Raw genomic sequence first — 16,935 nt, 5'->3', positions numbered from 1 at the left:
TTTATTTCCATCTTAATTTCTTCATTCACCCAATGGTCATTTAGGAGCATGTTGTTTAATTTCCATGTATGTGTAGAGTTTCCAAAGTTCCTCTGGGTGTTGATTTCTAGCTTTATTCCATTGTGGTCTGAGAAGTTACTTGATGTAATTTTGACTTTTGAAAATTTGTTGAGACTTGTTTTGTGGCCTAACACATGGTCCATCCTGGAGAATATTTCATGTACTGATGAAAATAATGTATATTCTGCTGTTGTTGGATAAGATGTTTTGTAAATGTCTGTTAGGTCCATTTGGTCTAAAGTTGTTTAAATCCCACATTTCTTCATTAGTTATTTGTCTAGATGATCTGTCTAATACTGTGAGTGGGGTGTTGGAGTACCCTTCTATTATTGTATTGATGTCTTTTTCTCTCTTTAGATCTAGCAATATTTTCATTATGAATCTGGGTGCTCCAGTGTTGGGTGTATGTATATATTTACAATTGTTATATCCTCTTGCTGGTATAACCCCTTTATCATTATTTAGTGACCATCTTCATCATTTTGCTGTTTTTGACTTAATGTCTGTTTTATCTGATATCAGTGTAGCTACTCCTACTCACTTTTGGTTTTCATTTGCATGGAACATCTTTTTCCATTTGTTTACTTTGAATCTGTATGTGTCTTTACAGGTAAAGTATGTTTCCTGTAGGCAGCATATAGTTGGATCATGTTTTTTATCCATTTAGACAATCTGTATTTTTTAAGTGGAGAATTTAATTTATTTACATTTAAGGTTATTATTGATATGTGAGGTTTTATTACTGTCATATTGTTGATTTTTTCTCATCATTTTTTATATTCATTGTCTCTTTTTCTCTTATTTTTTGTCACTGTGCTTCGGGGTATGCTGTAGTGGTACCACTTGAGTTTTTTCTCTTCCTCAATGGTGTCTTTGGCTTACCAGTGAGTTTTATACTTTCATATGTTTTCATGATGGTAAATGTTACCCTTTCACATTCAAGCTTAAAACTCTCTTGAGCATTTGTTGTAGGACCAGTATAGTGATGATAAATTCCCTCAGTATTTACTTATATAGGAAAGACTCCATTTCTCTTTCATTTATGAAGGATGATTTTAATAGATGTAGTATCCTTGGATGCCAGTTTTATTTTTTCAGCACTTTGAATATGTCATTTCATTCTCTCTTGGCCTGTAACGTTTTTGTTGAGAAATTTACTGATCTAGTCCTTTGTTGATACTTCTGATTATATTTTGTATTTCATTCAATGAATTCTTCAGTTCCAGAATTTCAGTCTGGTTCTTTTTAAAAATATCTGGCACTCTGTGGTAAATTTCTCACTCATATTCTGAATTATTTTTTTGATTTCCCTGTACTGTTTTTCAGAATCTTCTTGTATCTCACTGAACTTCTTAAAATCAATATTTTTAATTCTTTATCAGGGATTTTATTAATTTCTTTTTGATTGAAATCTGTTGCTGAAGAGCTACTGTGTTCCTTTGGAGGTGTCTTTTTTTTTTTTTTTTTTTTGCCGTTTCATTTTTTTCTGTGTCCTTGCATTGATATCTGCACTTCTGGTATAATAGTTACTTCTTCCATTTTTTTTTTTTTTTGCAACTGCTTTCATATGGGAAGAAGTTTTCCTGAAAATATTTATATATTGTCAGTTGGGTAAGGTGCTTTGGCTTTGATTTTGGGTGTATGCAGTAGTGTGATCTCTGGGATCTTTGTCTGTAAACAATGTCAGTAATAGCTGTGATTTCCTTGGTGGCTTAGGGTACAGTTATTAATGCTGGCTGTGATGAAGTTTTGCTGGGGACCAGGATAACAGATGGTCCAGTCATGGGGCCTCAGTGGTGGCAGTGATTAGCTGATCATGCCTGTCCTTTGGCCCCAGGTTGGCTTATGCTGGCACTTGTGTTGTTAGGCCCAAGCAGTCTGATTTGGGGGCCTCCACATGGTTTGCTGGGATGTTGGTAGTTTCTGCTTCCTGGCCTGATGTGGTACATGTGGGTGAGTGCCAGCTCTGGTGGTATTAGCATGTTATGTCAGCCTGTCCTTAGACCCTGGGAGAAGTGTTCATGTGCCAATGGTGGTAGATTGTGCTGAGTGATTTCCAGGCCCCTGGACAGCATACTGAATTGCTGAGAGGATGGGACTGAGCCAGCAGACTTAGGCTGTTTTGAAGTGCGTTCAGGTGCTTGTTGTCATAGGCAGGGGCAGGGTGATTCCCAGGCTGTTAGTGGAATGCTGAGGTATGGCGAGTGGCAGTGGTGCTGTGGATCTGCCACTGGGAAGATCACTCCTCCAGTGACTGAGGTGAGGTCACTCTCAGTGGGAGTAGCATAGGGAGATAGCTGGGAACATGCAGTTTCCTCATGCCTCAATCACACAGCAGCCTACATCAATGTTGGTGGGATTTGTGCTCAAGACATGTGAAAACACCTGGCTTGCCCTTTCCATCCTTGCCTTGGTGGTGGCAGCAGCAACAGCAACCCAGATCCAGGCCCCCAAGGCAGGACACAGACCTCTGGAGGCTAGGCTTTTGGAATGGTGCCAGCTGCAGATGGACTTATCACCAGGGCATGGGGTGGAGCCCCTTTCAGCAGGAGCAGTGTAGGCAGGTAGCTGTGGGGAGTGTGGTTTGCTTGCACCTCAGTTCTCCAGAACCCTGCAGCAGCAGTGGTGGGATTTGTCCTTGAAGTTTGTAAAAGACCCCAGCTTCCTCTCTCCCCCTTTCATTGATGGCATGGGTGGCATCAACCTCAAAGCAGGATGCAGTCCTCTGGGGCCTTGGATTTCAGAATGGCACCAAGCTGCAGTTTCTCAGGGCTCAAAAGCCTATGGGCATCTGCAGGAGTTCCCTCTCTGGAACAACGCCTCTGTGTAATCTCTAGGTTACTCCCTGTGTTAGTTTTGACACATGTTTCAAGGGGTTCTCTCATGGCTATGACTGTAAAAGACTATAATGCAAGTATGGAATGCTGAGGATATATCTCTTACCCTTTCCCCATGTCTGGGAGCTTCCCTCAGTTCCCAACCAATCCCAGCCAAGAAGGATTTCTCACCTCCCTCGTCTTACTTGCTTTTGGTGCTTCTCATCACTTCTCTTTTGAGTCCCAGTGTACTCTCTTAGACAATCTACTTGAAGTGTGAATATCTACTTGCTATTTTGGTTCCTATCCATGGAGGAGGCACATTCTAGTTGCATCTAGTCAGGCATCTTGAGCCCCAGATACAATTTCTTTAGTAGATTTCGAACTATTCATATTTGCTACTTGTTCTTATATCTGTTTTAGTGCTATTTTTTCAAGAACTTGTCAATTTCATCTAAATTTCCAAATTTATTGGCATAAAATTACTTATAGTAGTCCCTTACTATCTTTCTAATGTATTTATGACCTGCAGTGATATCCTTCATATCATTCTTGATGTTAGTAATTTGTGCATTTCTTTCTCTTTTAATTCTTAATTAGTTTTGTGTAGGTATATTGATTTTTATTAATCTTTTTAAAGAAAGCATTTTTTTAGTTTTTTTGTAATGTTTTCTATATTCTATTTTTACTGGTATCAGCTCTTGTATGTATTATTTCTTTCCTTTTACTGACTTTGCATTGTTTCTTCTTCATTTTATGGCTTCTTAAGTAGGAATTTATGTCACTGTTTTAAAAGCTTTCTTTCTTCTAGTATAATCATTTAAAAGTATAACTTTTATCCAAGCATTGTTTCAGCTAAATGCCACAAATTTTGATATATTGTACTTTTATTAACATTTAGTTAGAAATATTTTTTGTTTCTTCTGTGATTTTTTTCTCTGACCTCCTTGTTATTTAGAAATGTGTTAATTAATTTCCAAGTATTGAGGAATTTCTATATTTCTTATTGCTATTAATTTCCTATTCCATTTATTATAGCCATAGAATATAGCCAATCTTTTCAATTTCATTAAAACTTATTTTATGACTTTTCACATGGCCTATCTTGATAAGTACTTTGTGTGTATTCTTTCAATTGCAGCTTTCAGAGTAAGTGTTCTGTAGTTTTGGCGTATGGAATTATTTAATGTCAATTAGATCAAGTTGATAGATAACACATTTCAAACTATATTTTGACTGATTTTATCTATATATTTTTCTTTCAATTACAGAATGAGAGGTATTTCAATCTCCAAATATAATTGTGAGTTAGTCACAATTTCTCTTTACTTCTGTTAGTTTTTACCTCATGAACATTGAGGCTTTGTTACTAGGTGCACAAAAAGTTAGAATTAACATGTTATTGGTGAATTACCTCTTTTATCATTATGAATTGTTTATCTTTATGTCTTATAATACTCTTTGTATTGATATTAATATTGACACATTAGCTTTCTTATGCTTACTCTTTGCATGGTGTGTTTTTTTTCCTTTAACTTATTTGTGTCTTTATATTTAAAGTGTATCTATTGTCAAAAAACATACGGTTAAATCACTCTGTTTATTAAGTCTAATAGTCTCTGACCTTTTTTTAACAAAGCACAGACTGTTTATTTTCAAGGAATAATTGTGATGTGTATAATTGTAATAGGAGATTCTAGTATGCCACTCAGAAATCAATAGATAACATATACAAGAAATAAATACATAGAACATTTAAATTAAAAATAAGTATAATCTATTATATATTGAATTCTATACCTCAAAATAAAGAATATATACTCTTTTTCAAACAAAATATTGTATTTACAAAATTTGTTATGCATTAGGATTTATACACATATGTATATATCATAGAGTTGTATATGGTTAGGGTATATATAGGAGATACATAAATCTCCACTGTAATATTTTTATTTGCTTTTATTATTATTTTCAATTGACACAGTTTACATAATTTATGTGGTACAGTATGATATTTTGATATGGATAAAACGTGTAATGCTCAAATAGTGTAATTAGCATATTTATCACCTCAAACATTTAGAATATCTTTGTGTTGGGAACATTAAGAATTTGCTCTTCCAACTATTTGAAAATACTCAATAAATTATTTTTAATTATAATCACCCTATAATAGACCATATCAAATATTAAATACATTTGAAAATGTTCAATAAGTTATTTTTAATTATAGTCACCTATAGTGCTATAGGACACTAGATATTCCTCCTATCTAGTCTGCTTTTTAATTGGAATGTTAATCCATTTACATTTAATGTGATTATTTCTATGTTTGGATTTGTTTATTACTTTTGAATTCCCCTGTTGCTTATTTCCTGCTTTATTTTTTATTAAAATGATATTTTCAGTATTCCACTTGATATTGTCTGAATGTTTTTATGCTCCCAAAATACATATAGTGATATTATAACTGCCAAGGTGATGGTGTTAAAAGCTGGGGTCTTTTGGGAGATAATTAGGTCATGAGGGTAGAAACCTCATGAATGGGATTACTGTCCTTATAAATGAGGCCCCAGGGAGCTGCTTTATTCCTTCTACCATGTGAAGTCACAATTAGAAGGCTACATTTGTGAACCAGGAAACAGGTCCTCACCTGACATTGAGTCTGCTAGTGTCTTAATCTTGGACTTCCCAGCCTCTAGAACTTTTCAGAAATAAATTTCTTTTGTTTATAAGCTACCTAGTTTATAGTATTTTGTTATAGCAGACTCAATGGACTAAAACCCCAGTTTATTTGTCTATTGGTTTCCTAGATGTCTTCTTTTTATTACATTTATCAGTTGTCCTAAAAGTTAGCAATATGCATCCTTGACTCATCAAGGTCTGTTTAGACTCAATATAGTACCATACATATCCCATCTTGCAACTGTCACTTCACACTTTCCATGTACAACTTCACAAAAATAATTATCTTACAACAATATAATTCCACTTACCTTTCCTATCATCTGTGCTATTGTTGTCACATATTTTACTTTTCATGTGTTATAAATCCTACCTTTCACTGTTACTAATTTTATTTCAAACTGTCATTGTCTTTTAAGAAAATTACATGAAGGAGAAAGAAATAGTCTTTTTTATTTATTCATTTATTTATCATTTATGGGACTTATTCCTTCCTGTTAATATAAATTCCCATCTGTTATCATGTCTGTTTAGTCTGAAGAATGCCCTTTAGCATTTTGTTTTTAATGCAGGTTTGCTGACAACAAATTTCCTTAGCATTTGTTTATCTGAAATTATCTTTGTTTTACTCTCATTTTTGAGGATGAATTTCTCTGGATGTGGATTTCCTAAATGAGAGTAATCTACTTCCTTTGTCTTTGGACATTTATCATTTCTGAGAAGTCAGTTGTCACTCATATTGTTGTTCCTGTTTTAGCATACGTTTATCTCTGGCTGCTTTCAAGATTTTCTTTCTATACATGGTTCTCAGAATATCGACCATCATGTTTCAGATGTACTTTTTCCTTGAATTTAATTATCTTGTAACTGATTGAGCTTCTTTGGTCTACAAGTATGTTTAAAAAATATTTTTGTATACATAGTAGGTATATGTATTTATGGGGTACATGTGATAATATAATATGAGCATAAAATGAGTAATAATCACACCAGGGTAAAAGGGATACACATACCTCAAGAATTTATCTTTTCATTGTGTAACAATCTATACAGTTTCAGTTATTTAAAAATGTACAATAAATTATTGTTGACTCTAGTCACCCCATTGTGTTATCAGATACTAGATTTTATTCATTCTATCTGACTATATTTTTGTACCCATGAACTATCTCCACTCCGACTTCCAACCACAACTATGATTCCCAGCCTCTGGTAACCATCATTCAACTATCTTCATGAATTCTATTGTTTAAAATTTTTTAGCTCCCACAATAAGTGAGACTATGTACAGTTTGTCTTTCTGTGCCTAGCTTATTTCACTTAACATAATGTCCAGTTCCACTCATGTTGCCGCAAATGACAGGATCTCATTTGTTTTTATGACTGAATAGTACTCCATTGTGTATATACACCACATTTTCTTTATCCATTTGTCCGTTAATGGACTCTTAGGTTGCTTCCAAATCTTGGCTATTGTGAACAGTGCTGCAACAAACGTGGCAGTGCAGGCATCCTTTTGATATACAGATTTCTTTTCCTTTGGATAAATACCCAATAGTAGGATTACTGACAAGTGTGGTAGTTATATTTTAACTTTTTTGAGGAACTCTCAAAATGTTCTCCATGGTGGTTGCACTAATTTTAATTCCCACCAACAGTGTATGAGAGTTCCCTTTTCTCCATGTCCTCACCAGCATTAATCATCACCTGTCTTTTGGATAAAAGCCATTTTAACTGGGGTAAGATGGTATCTCACAGTAATTTTGATTTGCATTTCTTTGATGGTCAACAATGTTGAGAACCTTTTCATATACCTGTTTGCCATTTGTCTTCTTTTGAAAATTGTCTATTCAGATATTTTGCTCATTTTAAAATCAGATTATTAGAGTTTTTCCTATAGAATTGTTTGAGCTCCTTGTATATTCTGGTTTTTAATCCCTTGTCAGATAGGTAGTTTGCAAGTATTTTCTCCCACTCTGTGGGTTGTCACTTTGTTGATTGTTTCTTTTACTGAGAAGAAACTTTTTAACTTGATGTGATCCCATTTGTCCATTTTTGCTTTGGTTGGCTGTGCTTGTGAGGTACTACTCAAGAAATCATTCCTCAATCCGATGTCCTGGAGAGTTTCCTTAAAGTTTCCTTATAGTAGTTTTACAGTTTGAGGTCTTAGGTTTAAGTCTTTAATCCACTTTGATTTGATTTTTGTATATGGAAAGAAATAGGAGTTTAGTTTCATTCTTCTGAATATAGACATGTAGTTTTCCCAGCACCATGTATTGAAGACTGTACTGTCCCTTTCCAATATCTATGTTCTTGGCATCTTTGTCAAAAATGAGTTCACTGCACATGTATGGATTTATTTCTAGGTCTCTATTCTGTTTCATTCATCTATGTGTCTGTTTTTACAACAATGCCATGATGTTTTGGTTACTATAGTTTTGTAGTATAATTTGAAGTCAGGTAATGTGATTCTTTCAGTTTTGTTCCTTTTGCTCAGGATAGCTACAGCTATTCTGGGTCTTTTGTGTTTCCGTATAAATTTTAGAATTGTTTTTTCTACTTCTGTGAAGAATGTCATTATTATTTCGACAGGGATTGCATGGAATCTGTAGATTGATTTTAGTAGTATGGACATTTTAACAATAGTGATTCTTCTAATTCATGAACACGATGTTTTACAGTATTTATTATACAGATCTTTTACTTCTTTGGTTAAATTTATTCCTATGTTATTTCATTTATAGCTATTGTAAATGGGATTACTTTTTTACTTTATTTTTCAGATTGTTTGCTGTTGGTTTATAGAAATGTTACCATTTTTTATGTTGATTTTGTATCCTGAAACTTTACTGAATTTATCAGTTCTAATAGTTTTATGGTGGCATCTTTAGGTTTTTCCAAATATAAGATCATATCATCTGCAATTAAGAATAAGTTGACTTCTTTCTTTCCAATTTGGATATGCTTTATTTCCCTTTCTTGTCTGATTGCTCTAGCTAGTATGATGTTGAATAACAATGGTGAAAGTGGGCATCCTTGTTGTGTTCCAGGTCTTACAGGAAAGGCTCTCAGTTGTTCCCCATTCAATGATGCCAGTTGTGGGTCTGTTGTATATGGCTTTTATTGTGTTATGTTCCGTCTATTCCCAGTTATTTTAGGGTTTTTATCATGAAAGGGTGTTGAATTTTTTCAAAGGCTTTCAGCATCAATTGAAATGATCATATAATTTTTGTCCTTTATTCTGTCATACGATGTATCACATTGATTTATTTGTGTATGTTAAACCATCCTAGCATCCCTGGGAAAAACTCCACTTGGTCATGATGAATGAGCTTTTTAATGTGTTGTTGAATTTGGCTTTCTAGTATTTTGTTGAGGATTTTTACATCAATAATCATCAGGAATTTTGGCCTGTAGTTTTCTTTTCCTGATGTGGCTTTGTCTGGTTTTGGATTCAGTAATTCTGGCCTTGTGGACTGAGTTTGGACGTATTCCCTCCTCCTCTACTTTTTGAAATAATTTGAGTAGAATTGGCATTAGTTCTTTTTAAAATGTTTGGTAGAATTCAGCAGTAAAGTCATTGAGTCCTGGGCCTTTCTTTTCTAGGATAATTCTTATTATGGCTTTGATCTCACAACTTGTTATTAGTCTGTTCAAGTTTTGGATTTTTTTGTGGTTCAATCTTGTTACATTTTACATATCTAGGAATGTATCCATTTATTTTAGGTTTTTCTATTTATTGGCATATCATTGGTCACAGTATTCTCTAATGGTCCTTTAAGTTTCTGCTGTGTTAATTGTAATGTCTCCTTTTTCATCTCTGATTTCATTTATTTGTGTCTTCTCTCTTTTTTAATTAATTGGTTAAAGGTTTGTCAATATTATTTGTCTTTTCCAAAAACCAACTTTTTAATGTGGTATGATTTGGCTGTGTTCCCACCCAAATCTTGCCTTGAATTGTAATAATCCCCACGTGTCAAGGCTGGGGCCAGGTGGAGATAATTGAATCATGGGGGCAATTTCCCCCATACTGTTCTTGTGGTAGTGAATAAGTCTCATGAGATTTGATGGATTTATAAATGGGAGTTCCCCTCCGCAAGGACTCTTGCCTGCTGCCATGCAAGACATGACTTTGCTCCTCATTCACTTTCTGCTATCATTGTGAGGCCTCCCCAGGCATGTGTAACTGTGAGCTGATTAAGCCTCTTTCCTTTATATATTACCCAGTCTCAGGTACGTCTTTATTAGCAACATGAGAACAGACTAAAACATAATTCATTTAACTTTTGTATTGTTGTTTTTATTTCAATTTCATTTATTTCTGCTCTGATCTTTATTATTTCTTTCCTTCTACTAAATTTGAATTTGGTTTGCTGTTGCTTTTTTAGTTCTTTAAGATGCATAGTTGTTTATTTGATGTTTTTCTACTTTTTTCATGTAGCTACTTATTGCTATAAGATCTCCATTTAGTATTCCTTTCACTGTATTTCATAGATTTTGTTTTGTTGTGTTTCAATTTTCATTTGTTTCTAGAAATTTTTAAATTTCCTTAATTTCTTTATTGACCTACTGGTCATTCAGGAGCATATTGTTCAATTTCCATGTTTGTATAGTTTCCAGAGTTCCTCTTGGTGATGATTTCTAGTTTTACTCCACTGTGTTCAGAGAAGGTACTTGATTTGATTTCAATTTTTTTGAATTTTTTACTACTTGTTTTGTTGTGTATTAAAACTCAAACAGATAATTAAAAATAGCTATGGTCTATACTTGAGAATTATCCAGATATTCATGCCAAGGAAAAGAATGTATATTCTGCATGAGTTGGATGAAATATACTATACATATCTATTATATCCATTTGGTCTATAGTGCATATTAAGTCTGATGTTTCTTTGTCGATTTGTTGTCTGTATGATCTCCAATGCTGAAAGAGGAGTGTCAAAGTCTCCATTTATTATTGTATTGAGATTTATCTCTCTCTTTAGTTCTAATAATATTTGCTTTATATGCCTGTGTGCTCCAGTGTTGGGTGCATACATATTTACAATTGTTACATTCTCTTGCTGAATTGACCCCTTTATAATCATGTAATGTTTTTCTTTGTCTCTTTTTATAAATTTTGTCCTGAAATCTATTTTTTCTGATATAAATATAGCTACTCCTGCTCTTTTTTAGTTTGCATTTTCATAGAATATTTTTTTCATCCGTTTATTTTCAGGCTATGTTTGTCTTTGTAAGTGAAGTGTGTTTCTTGCATGCAACAGATCATTTGGTCTTTATTTTTTTTTTATTCACTCATCCACTCTATGTCTTTTGATGGGAGAGTTTAGTTCATTTACATTAAATCTTATTTTTAATAAGTAAAAACATACTCCTGCCATTTTGTTATTTGTTTTCTGGTTGTTTTTTGATCTTCACTTTCTTTCTGTCTTCCTTTCAGCAAAGGTGATTTTCTCTGGTGGTATGTTTTAACTTCTTGCCTTTTATTTATTTATTTTTTTGTAGCCGTTGTAGTTTTTGATGTGAGGTTTCCACGAGCCTTGCAAATAATATCTTATAACCCATTATTTTAAACTGATGATAACTTATCACTAACTGCATAAACAAACACTCAGAAAGAAAACTAATAAAAACTGTACACTTTGACTTCATCCCCCAGCTTTTAAACTTTTTGTTGTTTGCATTTAAATTTTATTGTACTGTCTATGTCTTAAGAAGTTGTGGTTATTTCTGATTGGTTCATCTTTTTTATCTTTCTACTCAAGATATGAGTAGTTAACACACCAAAATTGCAGTGTTTTTTTGTTCTCTTTCTGTGTACTTCCTATTATTAGTGAGTTTTTCACCTTCAAATGATTTCTAATTCATTAACATCCTTTTATTTCAGACTGAAGAACTTCTTTCAGCATTTTTTATAGGACAGATCTGGTATTGATGAAATCCCTTATTTTAGTTTGTCTGGAGAAGTCTTTATTTCTCCCACATTTTTAAAGGATATTTTCACTGGATATACTATTCTAGGATAAAAGACTTTTTCCTTCAGTGCTTTAGCTATGTCATGCCACTCTCTCCTGGCCCTTAAGGTTTTCACTGAGAAATTTGCTGCCAGTCATATAGAAGGTTCTTGGCATGTTATTTGTTTTTATTCTCTTGCTTCTTTTAGGATCCTTTCTGTATTCTCAACCTTTTGAAGTTTGATTACTAAATGTCTTGAGGTAGTCTTATTTAATAAGGTTTAAATCTGCTTGTTTTTATATAACTTTCTTGTTCTTGAATATTGATGTCTTTCTCTAGGTTTGGGAAGTTCTCTGTGATTAACCCTTTGAATAAACTTTCTACTCTGCTATCTCTCTCTCTACTGGCCAATAACTCTTAGATTTGCCCTTTTGAGGCTATTTTCTAGATCTTGTAGGTATGCTTCATGCTTTTTTCTTTTATTATCTCTGAGTGGATATTTTCAAATAGCCTGTCGTCAAGCTCGCCAATTCTGCTTGGTCAACTCTGCTATTAAGAGTCTCCGATGCGAGACGTTCTTCGCCGAGAGTCGTAGGGGTTTCCTGCTTCAACAGGGCTTGGACGGAACCCGGCGCTCGTCCCCCACCCCGGCCGGCCGCCCATAGCCAGCCCTCCGTCACCTCTTCACGGCGCCCTCGGACTGCCCCAAGGCTCCCGCCGCTGCTCCAGCGCGGCGCAGCCACTGCCGCCGCCGCCGCCTCTCCTTAGTCGCCGCCATGACGACCGCGTCCACCTCGCAGGTGCGCCAGAACTACCACCAGGACTCAGAGGCCGTCATCAACCGCCAGATCAACCTGGAGCACTACGCCTCCTACGTTTACCTGTCCCTGTCTTACTACTTTGACCGCGATGATGTGGCTTTGAAGAACTTTGCCAAATACTTTCTTCACCAATCTCATGAGGAGAGGGGACATGCTGAGAAACTGATGAAGCTGCAGAACCAATGAGGTGGCCGAATCTTCCTTCAGGATATCAAGAAACCAGACTGTGATGACTGGGAGAGCGGGCTGAATGCGATGGAGTGTGCATTACATTTGGAAAAAAATGTGAATCAGTCACTACTGGAACTGCACAAACTGGCCACTGACAAAAATGACCCCCATTTGTGTGACTTCATTGAGACACATTACCTGAATGAGCAGGTGAAAGCCATCAAAGAATTGGGTGACCATGTGACCAACTTGCGCAAGATGGGAGCGCCCGAATCTGGCGTGGCAGAATATCTCTTTGACAAGCACACCTTGGGAGACAGTGATAATGAAAGCTAAGCCTCAGGCTAATTTCCCCATAGCCATGGGGTGACTTCCCTGGTCACCAAGGCAGTGCATGCATGTTGGGGTTTCCTTTACCTTTTCTATAAGTTGTACCAAAACATCCACTTAAGTTCTTTGATTTGTACCATTCCTTCAAATAAAGAAATTTGGTACCCAAAAAAAAGAGTCTCTGATGCATTCTTCAGTACATCAATTACATTTTTTCAGCCCCAGAATTTCTGTTGATTGCTTTTAATAATTTCAATCTGTTTGTTAAATTTATCTGATAGGATTCTAAATTCATTCTCTGTGTCATCTTGGATTTTGCTGAGCTTCCTTAAAATAGCTATTTTTAATTCTCTGTCTGAAAGGTCACATATCTCTGTCTCTCTGGGATTAGTCACTGTTGCCTTATTTAGTTTGTTTGGTGGGATCATGTTTTCCTGGAAAGTCTTAATGCTTATGAATATTCATCAGCTGCTGCACATGGAGGAGTTAAATATTTATTGTAATCTTCACAGTCTGGGCTTCTTTGTATTTGTCCTTCTTGGGAAGGCTTTCCAGATACTTAAAGTGAGTTGGGTGTGTAATCTGATTCTTTTGTCACTGAAGTCATATCTGCTTTAGGGGTTACCCCAAGCCCAGTAGCACTGTGGACTTTTCAGACTTATAGAGGTGCCATCTTGGTGGTCTTGGATAAGATCCAAAATAATTTCTTGGGTTATCAGACGGAGACCTTTGTTCTTTTACTTTTCCTAAACAAATGGAGCCTCTCTTTCCCTGCTGACCTGGCTGGAGTTGGGGTACAGATGATGCAAGCATCCCTGTGGCCACCACTACTGGGACTGCACTGGGTTAGATTTAACGTCAGCATAGCACTAGGTCTTGCTAACACCCATGGTGACCACTGCTTGGCTACCACCTATGTTCACACCAGGCCCAAGGGCTCTTCATTCAGCAGGTGGCAAATCTAGGCAGGCTTGTGTCCTTCCCTCCCCAGCTCTGTATGGGTCCAGAAATGCCATCTGGGAGCCAGTGCCTGGAATTGAAAACCACAGGAATCTACATGGTGCTCTATCTTACTGAGCCTGAGCTGGCACCCAAACCTCAAGACAAAGTCCTCCTCATTCTTTCTTCCCCTTCGGTCAAGGGAGGAGTCTCCCTCCTTCGTCACCACCACCTGGCAAGTACTGCCTGGCTACCACTGATGTTCACTCAAGGCCCAAGGACTCTTCAGTCAGCTTGTGATGAATATTGTCATTCCCAAGTCTCTCCTTTCATGGCAGTGAGCTCCCCTCTGGGCCAGGGAAGTTCCAGAAATGCCATCCAAGAACAAAGGCCTAGAACTGGGGATCTCAGTAGCTTGCTTGGTGCTCTACTCCACCGTGGTCATGCTGGCATCCAAGCTGCAAGACAAAGTCTCTTTTACTCCTCCCTCTCCTTTCTTCAAGCAGAATGGATCTCTCCAGGCAGCCAACATAGTTGGGAACTTGCTGGGTCATACCTGAAGTCAGCAGGGCTCTGAGTTTCACCCAAATCCCACAGTGAGTACTGCCTGGCTACCACTGCTGATTATTCAGAACCCAAGGGCTCCTTGGTCAGGAGGCAATAAATTCTGCTAGTACTGTTTTTTTCCCTTCAAGGCAGTGGGTTCTGTTCTGGCCCAGGATGTGTTTAGAAATATTATTCAGTTTCAGAAGCTGGGGCCTGGAACAGGGCCTTCGGACTCTGCCTAGTGTCTTATTATACTGTGGCTGAGCTGGTATCCCAGTTTCAAGACAAAGTCCTCTTTATTCTTTCCTCTCCTCTCCTCAAGTGGAAGGAAGGGACCTCTCCTGAAGCTATGAGCTATGCTGCCTGGGGTTGGGGAAGAGGTAACACCAGTACTCCCTTGGTCATCTTGGCTGGTATCTCACTAGGTTGCATGCACCCCAACTCCACTGGCTCCGACTATAGCACAGCACCAAAGCTTGCCTAGGAATTGCAGTCCTTGTGGCCTAGACTGCTTTTCAGGTTTATTGAGGGCCTCAGAGCACTTTAGCCTGTGGTGGCAGGACTTGCTGGAACTCAGGTTCTGACTACTGGGCTGGATGATTTGCCTCTGGCTAGGGCTGGTCTAAATGCTCCTTCTGTGGGTGCAAGCTGAGTTCTGCCCCATATTGCTTTCCACTGCTACAAGGCAGCACTGAGTTCCAATGCAAAGTCCCATAGTCACTGCACTCTCCCTCTCTCTAGTACACAGATTCTCTCTTTGTGCCAGGTGGCTGCTACCAGGGGATGAGGGAGGAGTGGTGTACATTATTCAAGACTGTCTTTTCTACCCTCCTCAATGCCTCTTTCCTTAATATGATGTTAAAACCAAGTACTGCGTTTGCTCACCTGATTTTTGGTTGTTATGAAGGTTCTTTTTTGTGTAGTTTTTCAATTTAGTGTTCCTGAAGTGGGGAGAATGGCTAGATGCTTCTATTTGACCATCTTGCCCAAGTAAATATGTTTTCATAAAATTTGGGGTAACTTTCTCAGAAATCTACTATAATTCTTTGAATTAAGGCATTACTTCCAGAAAAGGCCTGCCAACCTGAAAATACATGAGCCAACCAACTATCACATTAACATGATTCAGTAGCTTTTACTTGTAAGCATGTAAAGCAATAGAGGGACCAGGCATTAGACATTTTGATAGAACTGAAGGGAAGAAAGGTGGCAACAGAAAACACTGAAGCACTAATAATGAACAAAAGCCAAATACTGTGTTAAGTGTAAACCCTATTTTCTAGAATAAATCAAAGCATATATTTGTGACATAATTACAAGATTTTTAGGTAAAGTTAGCAGTCAGAGTCCTGGAAGAAAACTTCAGCTGAATGTTTTGAGTGTAATGAGAATGCATACTAATTGAGTAATTAGATACTATTTTAATAAAGAGGGTGTTTACTGTGGGTAAGGTGTGGGGAAACTACAAGTGATACTGTAATCCTCCAGAACTAATTAACAGCTGTTACCACACCACACAAGAAGGGGAAAGGGAGGTAACAGTATCTGGAGCCGAGATTATCACCCAGGTGAGAAGTTGACATGAGAAAAAAAATATACCTGGCATCCAGAGACATAGAAGGCTGGGGGAGAGGGCTGCCTGACATGAGATGTGACTTCTGGTTGAGAGATCAGAAAATCTGTAGTATAAATACCGTAATCTCACTTTATTTCTTTTGATCTCATGTTAGCGATCTTCATTAATCAAACCCGACTGGAAGCCACAGTGCAAGGGAGCTCAGTATTGCTCACAAATGTTGGCCTTCCAGAGCAAAGAACAGGAAAGAGAAGAGTGGATAGGTTGTCTACAATGGCAATTCTTTCAGATGAATATCTTTCACTTGAAAGATATTCTAAAAACCAAATCTTTTGTAAATGTATAAAAACATTTGCTTTCAGGGTTTAGATTTAATGAAAATATTTCCATATAAATAAAAATTTTCAAAGATATAAAATAAATTCTAGAAAATTTATTTTGAGGATTTATACAGAAGTTGGACTGCTTTCCAGTGGAATCCTCCATATGCTCTCTGTAATATATACTTGATCAGAAGTTAGGTTAGCTTAAATAAGTGAAAAGTATATCCCAACTGTATTTTATTTCTGTAACTGTAGCTATCTTAAGTCAGAAAACTAATATTTTAATGTTGCCTTAATTAAAAGGTAGAGATGAAATATTCAGCATATTTTGTGTTAGTGAAGTTTTAACCAGTTTACATTACCTGGCATCCAAGTGGGATATATTTATTTTCTTGGACAGTAAACTAAATTATTCTGTTAGCAACCATAGTTGCGGTTTTTTTGTTTTTGTTTTTGTTTTTTGAGACAGAGTCTCGCTCTGTCACCCAGGCTGGACTGCAGTGGCATGATCATGGCTCACTGCAACCTCTGCCTCCCCAGGCTCAAGCGATACTCCCACCTCAGCCTCTGGAATAGCTGGGACTACAGGTGCGTGCCACCAAACTTAGCTAATTAAAAAAAATTTTTTTTTTTTTTGTAGAGGTGAGGTCCAGTATATTGCCCAGGCTGGTCTCAAACTGTTGAGCTCAAACAATCCTCCTGCCTTGGCC

General features: G+C 36.7%; 1 long non-coding RNA gene and 1 pseudogene across 1 annotated transcript in view; one reads left to right on the top strand and one right to left on the bottom strand.

Annotated features, from left to right (window-relative positions):
- LOC107973853 (uncharacterized) overlaps nt 1-16,935 on the bottom strand; it is a 221,501-nt gene that overhangs the window by 31,467 nt on the left and 173,099 nt on the right. The gene's annotated exons all lie outside the window — the stretch shown is intronic.
- Nucleotides 12,255-13,016, top strand: LOC100613627 (ferritin heavy chain-like; annotated as a pseudogene).

This window comes from Pan troglodytes, chromosome 13, assembly GCF_028858775.2.
Source record: "Pan troglodytes isolate AG18354 chromosome 13, NHGRI_mPanTro3-v2.0_pri, whole genome shotgun sequence".
NCBI lineage: Eukaryota > Metazoa > Chordata > Mammalia > Primates > Hominidae > Pan > Pan troglodytes.
This window is presented reverse-complemented; position numbering and strand designations above follow the sequence as displayed.